Source organism: Helianthus annuus, chromosome 7, assembly GCF_002127325.2.
Source record: "Helianthus annuus cultivar XRQ/B chromosome 7, HanXRQr2.0-SUNRISE, whole genome shotgun sequence".
NCBI lineage: Eukaryota > Viridiplantae > Streptophyta > Magnoliopsida > Asterales > Asteraceae > Helianthus > Helianthus annuus.
Window position 1 is genome coordinate 2,954,223 of NC_035439.2, and position 7,137 is coordinate 2,961,359.

At 37.0% G+C, this 7,137-nt stretch overlaps 1 long non-coding RNA gene across 3 annotated transcripts; it reads left to right on the forward strand.

Moving 5' to 3' along the window:
• The first annotated feature begins 905 nt into the window (after positions 1-905).
• On the forward strand, positions 906-5,894 carry LOC110867586. Of its 3 annotated transcripts, none has more exons than XR_004863145.1 (7): positions 906-1,105; positions 1,205-1,249; positions 3,935-4,330; positions 4,409-4,700; positions 4,786-4,971; positions 5,077-5,241; positions 5,612-5,894. It is a non-coding gene; the product is annotated as an uncharacterized LOC110867586 (long non-coding RNA). The 3 variants fall into 3 exon arrangements; XR_002551693.2 differs by having other exon boundaries at positions 3,935-4,213; positions 4,365-4,700; XR_002551692.2 differs by having other exon boundaries at positions 3,935-4,700.
• Positions 5,895-7,137: the final 1,243 nt, after the last annotated feature.

Sequence of the window (7,137 nt, forward strand, 5' to 3'; positions counted from 1 at the left end):
GTTGAAAGAATGATCAACAGTGATATGACCCAGTCATAGGAATTGCCTAATGATAGATAAATTGAATAACAGTAAAGTATAGTTATTTGATTAATTCACTATTGGATGAAAGTAAACCAATGAGTGATATTATTGCTGTTATATTGGAATTGCTATTATGTGACAGAATACTGATTGAGTAAGGTAAATGCAAATAAATATAAAACCTTAATACTGTAAGGTATAACAATATATTTGTATAAAAATGGAATGAATTCACTCAGCATTCCCGCTGACAAAACCTTTTTCCAACATGTTTCAGGTAATTACCATAGATTGGAATAAAGGCTGGATATGGCACTGAAAGACATCAAGAAATGGCTTATTAAAGAAATATTGTTTTATAAAATAAAAATTTATCTTTATTAAAGCTACCATTTTAAAATAGGGATTTATCCCATCTGTTTAAATCAAATCCGGTGTTTTCTAAACTCTGATATTTTTCCTAACTCACGGTCCTGAAGAAAATTCCGTTGCAATGTTTTTCAAAACAAAAATAATCACCGGTACCACGGGACTGCTCACGGCACCCGATTCCGTCCAGGGTGGGTCGGGGGTCGTGACACGCACTACTAGAAAATTAGGCAATTGTCACCAAAATTTTGCTACCAAAAAAAAAGAAGGTAGCAATCTAGTAAATTAAGCGTGCTTATAGGATACGGTAGCTAAGTGGTAGTAAATTTTGCCACCATTTATTTCCCATCACAAATTCGTGGTAAAGAAATTGCCCTTATTTTATATTTGGTCTTAAAATCGTGCCAAACAAAATTAGTGGGCTAGATTTTCGTAATTGTGACCGTGAGAATGGTAGCAACATTATAATTTAATATGGCGGGCCATTTTTTTATCAAGTCCGCTCTTTTTTTAGAATTGCTAGGGTTGAATTGCCACCGTATTAGTGACCATGAAATTTTGAGCGTGATTATTTTTATTTATGGCGCCATATTTTATCCACAATTAACTCACATAACCGGCCTCTCCACTAATTAGGGTTTTGATTGAATATTATTCACCCTTATACATCATTCCATCAAAGCCTGAATCAAAGAATGAACTTCTGCACAAGGTATGATTCTTGTTCCTATGACTTATTTATATATCCTATGCATTACCAAACGCCAACAGCTCAGTGCCTACGGCTAAAGATTCTTGATTTATTTTCCAGTTGCTGCTGCGGGATTGACGTTCTGTTTATGCTTCTGATTGACAGGTAACTTTAATTCATGATTTTGAGTGTTTGTTTTATGGATTATTGAATGTTCAGATGATAGGGTTTGTGATTGATCAGATAGGGGTTTTGATATTGTTAAGTTGATGTGTATTCATGTGCTAGTTGACCGATAATAAAAATACCTCACATTTAGCTTAAGGTACACATATTTAACTTTCAATATATGAGGATAGTAAGGGTTTGGAGGCAGACGCAGCGACCAAATGCAACGTGCACGGCTGCAGGCAGACTAAACGGGTGCGACTGCCGTAACGCTGCAGCGCGCGGCTTCAGAAACACAACGTGTGTCGCGCGGCTGCAGATGCGCGTACGTTTGTATGTTTGGTTAATTCACTGAAATAAGAATCCTTTGTAACGATTTTTTAATATTAAATACCGAACCGTAACTAACGGTTTGGTTACACGGTTTAGGCTTTATTGAACCCATATAAAATACATGAATAAAAATACAAAGGATTAAACCATTACATAAACTATTACACATAAAACAAACAGAAAGTGTTGATATGAATGTACACATTCTATTTAACTGATATTACATATAATAAACATAAAGTCTTGCTATGATCTGATCATTAACTAATCTAAAAAAACATATAGAAGGGTTAAAAGTTAGATGGAACCTCATATAAGCGTTGGATATAAATGCTACAGGCGAGCAGGGTTTCGATAGTTTTGAATTTTTATCATGGTTAAAAAATATTAACTGGGGCTTAGAATCTTAGATTGTAGGCTGAACTTTTATTTTAACCAAACTAGTAATGGTTCAATTTATTTTAGTTAAACACAATATAAAAATATAATTAGTTAAATAAGTGTAATTTAAAATATTTACAAACTTAAATTATACTCAAATTTTATGGTCCGGTTCGGTTTTATACGACTGGTTTTGGGTACAAACCGTGAACCCAACCGTTCACTACGGTTTGAAATTTTTGAAGTCGACCGACCGGAAGTTTAGAGAAAAAACCGACGATAGAACCAAACGGATGACCGGTTTGGGCGGTTTCACGGTTTTAAGTCGAACCGTGAACACCCGTAATACGACCCACGTCTCAAAAAGCTTGAATTGCACAGCCCATATGGGTTTCGTGACCAACTGAAGTTTTTATAATTCATGCCACCGGTTGCTCAAGTATTGATAACAGAAATATTTAGACTTAAGTTTTTCAGCATTAGAAACGGGTTGATTGGGACATGTCCTAGCGTGTGAGTCGAATATCTGAAATCCAGGTCACAGGTATCTTAGACGGACCAACTGAACTTTTAAAATACACGCCACAGGAAAACGGGTCAAATTAACAGAAATATTGAAACTGAAAACAGATCGAAAAGGACGTGTCCTTGGTTCGAATATTTAAATTGCAGGCGATGGGCTGCTAAAGTATTAGAAAACAGGTTGGGTCGAGTATTTAAAATGCAGCCCACGGACTGCTAAAGCATTAGAAAACGAGTCGAATTAACTAGACAATAGATATAGAGTAATATATTACATGAAAAAACATATTAAATAATTAGTTTTCTGATTATACTATATGTTAGTTTTAAAAAGCGTTTATTAAGCGTGTCTAAGCGAAAGACAACCTAAGGCGGATGTCGGTAGATAATGGTAGGATGTCGGTTGAACGTGTCCAGCGCCCATGTCAGCAGCTCCTCGCCACAGAACAAGTTCCGGATATGCAGATAACAGGTCTTAATCGGTCGCATATTTCATCCACAGTGCGCTCATCCATTTAGTGGAACCTATTCAAGTATTGCATCATATGTAACAGTGGAACCATGCAGTTGGCCCAAATTCCTTTATTTTATATAACAAACACCTCATTTGATACCAGCCGGTGACAAGGGGTATAATAGGAACTCCAACTAGCTGTTACAAACCTTCTTTATTCAAAGAATTAATTCTTTATGTGATGAGGCTCCTAAACTTATAAGGGATTTAAGGTCAAGATGGGTTTTTTAAAGATGGATTTGGGCATGATAGGCCAAAAATATATATAAATAAAAAAATTAAAAAATCAAAAAAAATCAAAAAAATCTAAAAATTCAAAAAATAAAAAATAAAAAAAACCCATTCTGACCCGAACCCGTTTCGACCGAACCCGTTCCGACCCGAACCCGTTTCGACCCATGACCCGAACCGAACCGACCCGTTTGCCATGTTGTTTTATTGATTTTAAACTAATATATATGTGGTTTTTAAGCTCAAGTTTGAATGTTTATATGAGATGATCAATTCTTGTTATATGGGGTGTTCATGATACTGATTTTAAACTAATATATATAGCTAATACCACGCTCGAACAACCCATTTTGCATCGTTACCTAACACCTAAACCCACTACACCACCACCCAAAAGCTAAACACCCACCCCACCACCACCCAAAAACCTAAACCCCCCACCCCCCCCCCCCCCCCCCCAAAAAAAAAAAAACTATACCTCACCAGTAATTTTTTAAACGGATTCTAAGTACAAAATTAGTTGTCCAATGTTGCTTATGGATAGAAAAAATTCTTATTAGTGTCGTCTAACTGAAACGGATTCTAATTAGTTGTCCAATTTTTGCTTGCTAATTAGTTGTCTAACATTCAAAGTGATTGTAACTAATTTATGTTATCAAATGTTTTTTTTTTCTAAATATTTATTGTTGCTTTTGTTGCAGATATCATGGCACGAACTATGGATCGAGGTAGTGTTGCAGCTGGTGGTCGAGGTGTTGGGCAAGAAGTTGGTCAAGCTGGTGGACGAGGTATTGTACGAGGTAGTAGTCAAGGTAGCCGTCTAGCTACTACTCAAGAGGTTTGCCGTTGTGGTGGTCGAGTTTATGTGCGAAGTGGTGATCAAGCGGGTGATCGAGTAGTTGGGCGACGTAGTGGTATAGGTAACAATCAAAGTAGTGGTCAAGCGGGTGATCAAGGAGTTGGGCGAGGTGGTCGTATAGGTAACCGACAAAGTAGTGGTCAAGCGGGTGATCGAGGAGTTGGGCGAGGTGGTGGTGATGTTAATTTATTTAACATCACCACTTAGACAATTTTTATTTAACTTGTTGGAACATTTTGTATGTGAATTTATTTATTTTTTTTTCTTCATAGATGTATTATCAGTGGGAGGATAAAAACCATGCACAAATTCATAGGTGCTGGGAGAAGTGCATTGCTGGTAAATTCCCCACTTTGTTGCGTAACGTACGGAATGAAGCTAAAGCTAAGGCGAAGGAACAAGGTAAAAATGTTGGAGACGATATGACCGATGTTATTGACTTTAAACCAACATGGATAAGATCTGAGATATGGAAACAAATGCTTGACCACTGGAACACACCTAAGTGGAAAGCAAAGTCTTTAAGAAACAAAGACATTAGAAGTAGGGCAACTGGCGGCAAACATACACTAGGATCCCAATCCTATGTGACCCTGAAAAGAAAAGCGGTAAAAATTGTTAATTTCGCTCTTTTATTATATATATATATATCATGTCAATATTATCATTTTTATTAACTTCCAAATTCTACAGAAAAGGAAACTTGGGCGTGAATTGACGGTTCGTGAAGCGTGGAAGCAAGCACACTGCAGGAAAGGAAGTCGACCATTGGATAAAGATCTAAGTTGTAGCAGTTCACTACTTTTGGACGTTGATTCGGCAGGGGACGCTCAAGAAGAAAATCTTGTATGAGTTGATGCTAGGGCAGAGGAGACTTGGGTAAGTCAATTGATTAGTAAATCTGAACAAAGTATTTCAAAATTAAAAACACGAAGTTTATTACAATGAAATTTGTATAATATAATTATGTGTTTATCCCATTAGGTTAAATATGAAGGTTTTCTTGAGGAGAAGTATGGGAAAGAACGTAACAAACATCCAAAATTTGACGAAGACTTGTGGTGACGAGCTGAGGGCAAGAAGAAAGGAAAAGTGTACGGGTTAGGCAATGATAGTGACCCGTGTGTACATAGCAGAGAAGACACTGAGGTATTTTTAATCCTTTTAGACTAGTAACTTTTGTGCATTTAAGTCGTTTCCCACTGTTATTATGTTTGTTTGGTTTGAGATGCTTGTTTTTTATTGTTAGGTTTGATGCTCTTAAATTAGTGAGATCGTTAAGGAATTTCATAATAATTTGATTACACCTTCTTTACGGGTTGTTTCACACAAAAAAAATGTTTTTAAAATTAGGTATAATTTCCTTTTTAATATGTAAACAAACTGGAACATGCTATCTAGCTTCTAGCACTTGAATTGTAGCTCACAGTTGTATTTTGTTTTCTTTGCAACCAATTTGACCCATTATTAGTTTTCGTTAATTCTGATTTCTTGATTCTATTCATTGGTTATTTTGTAGATTGAAAAGTTGAACTTAGTTATCAAGGAGCTCGTTAAGGAAAAAGATGAAGAAAAAGAAAGGTTCAATGGAATTATTGCGGGGTTGTTGGCTGACAAAGAAAAAGATAAGGTGGATAAAGATGCGTTGCTTGATCACGATGTCACAAATTGAAGCTATGTTAACAGCTACAGTTCGAAAATAGGCTATAAGCACTTGATTTTGAATGTCTAGATGTTTATCTTATTAGGATAATTTTAATTGGTTTATATTTTAGTTGGTATTTTTTATATGCTTTTGAAAACAAGATGCTTTATATAATTATGGGATTTTATTAGACTTTTTTATATTATTTTTTGTTTTATTGATATGTAATTTTGATGAAAATAGCAAGGAGAAAAGAAATCTGAATTAAAAAACCAATTAAAACCAATATTCCAGTAATCAGTATGGTACCAAATAAATGGTAGCAAATGGTTGTAATTGTGTAAAAAATGGTGGCTAAATGGTGGCAATATCATGGCTAAATGGTGCAAATTGTGTGAAAAATGATGGCTAAATGGTGGCAATATCGGTGCTAAATGGTGGCAATATAGGTGGCTAAATGGTATTAAAATGTGCAAAAACTATTGGCTAAATGGTGGCAATATCGGTGGCTAAATGGTGGCAACGTCGGTGGCTAAATGGTATCAAAACGTACAAAAACCGATGGTTAAATGGTGGCAAATCAGTGGCTAAATGGTATGAAAACGCATCACAACTTGGTGGCAAACTCGGTGGCAAACAAGGCGGAGCGTAGCAAACATGAAGTGGTGGCAAATAATTGTGACCAATTTTGTGGTGGTAAAATAAGGTAGCAAAATATAAAAATGGTGGCAATTTGGTGGCAATAGGGCAATTGACACGGGTGTTTTTGTCACCGTATTTTCGGTGGCAAACGGGTGACAAAAAGGAAATTGTTACCATTTTGTAACCAAAATTTACATGACAAAAACCATGTTTTCTAGTAGTGACGTAGGTACAGGAAGAAGCATAGGGAAATCTCTGCCAATGTGGCAGATTTTGTGAATTAAAGGCAAATACCGTCGTATCGGTTGTGGAACCGTGGGGATCAAGCAATCTACGACAATGTGTCGACGGGTATTGGTGAAGCAAGAGAGTACCATGCTAGTCGGAAGGAATGGGAAGAGGCGCAAGGGGCGTACTCACAACAACAATGGGGTTTTCAATTATCTTTCCGCGAGAGGGTGGAAAAGCAGTTGGAGGAACAGCAGCTGCAATATGCGTTGCAACAATCACAAATGGAATGCATGATACAGCTGCAAGAAGAGGAAAGGGCCAGCAGACAAGCATGGGAGGAAGAGGATGCTAGGCGCCGGAATGCACAGGCAGAGTTGGACCAACGCCGATGGGGGGCGTTGGCTTTCTCCAACCAGATGGCGATTAATAATTTCAAGGTGCTCCATGACCAAGAACGCCATCAACGAGATTATCAAGCCGGGCTTCCATATGCTGAACATTCGGGGTGGACCGATTACCCCAACCTT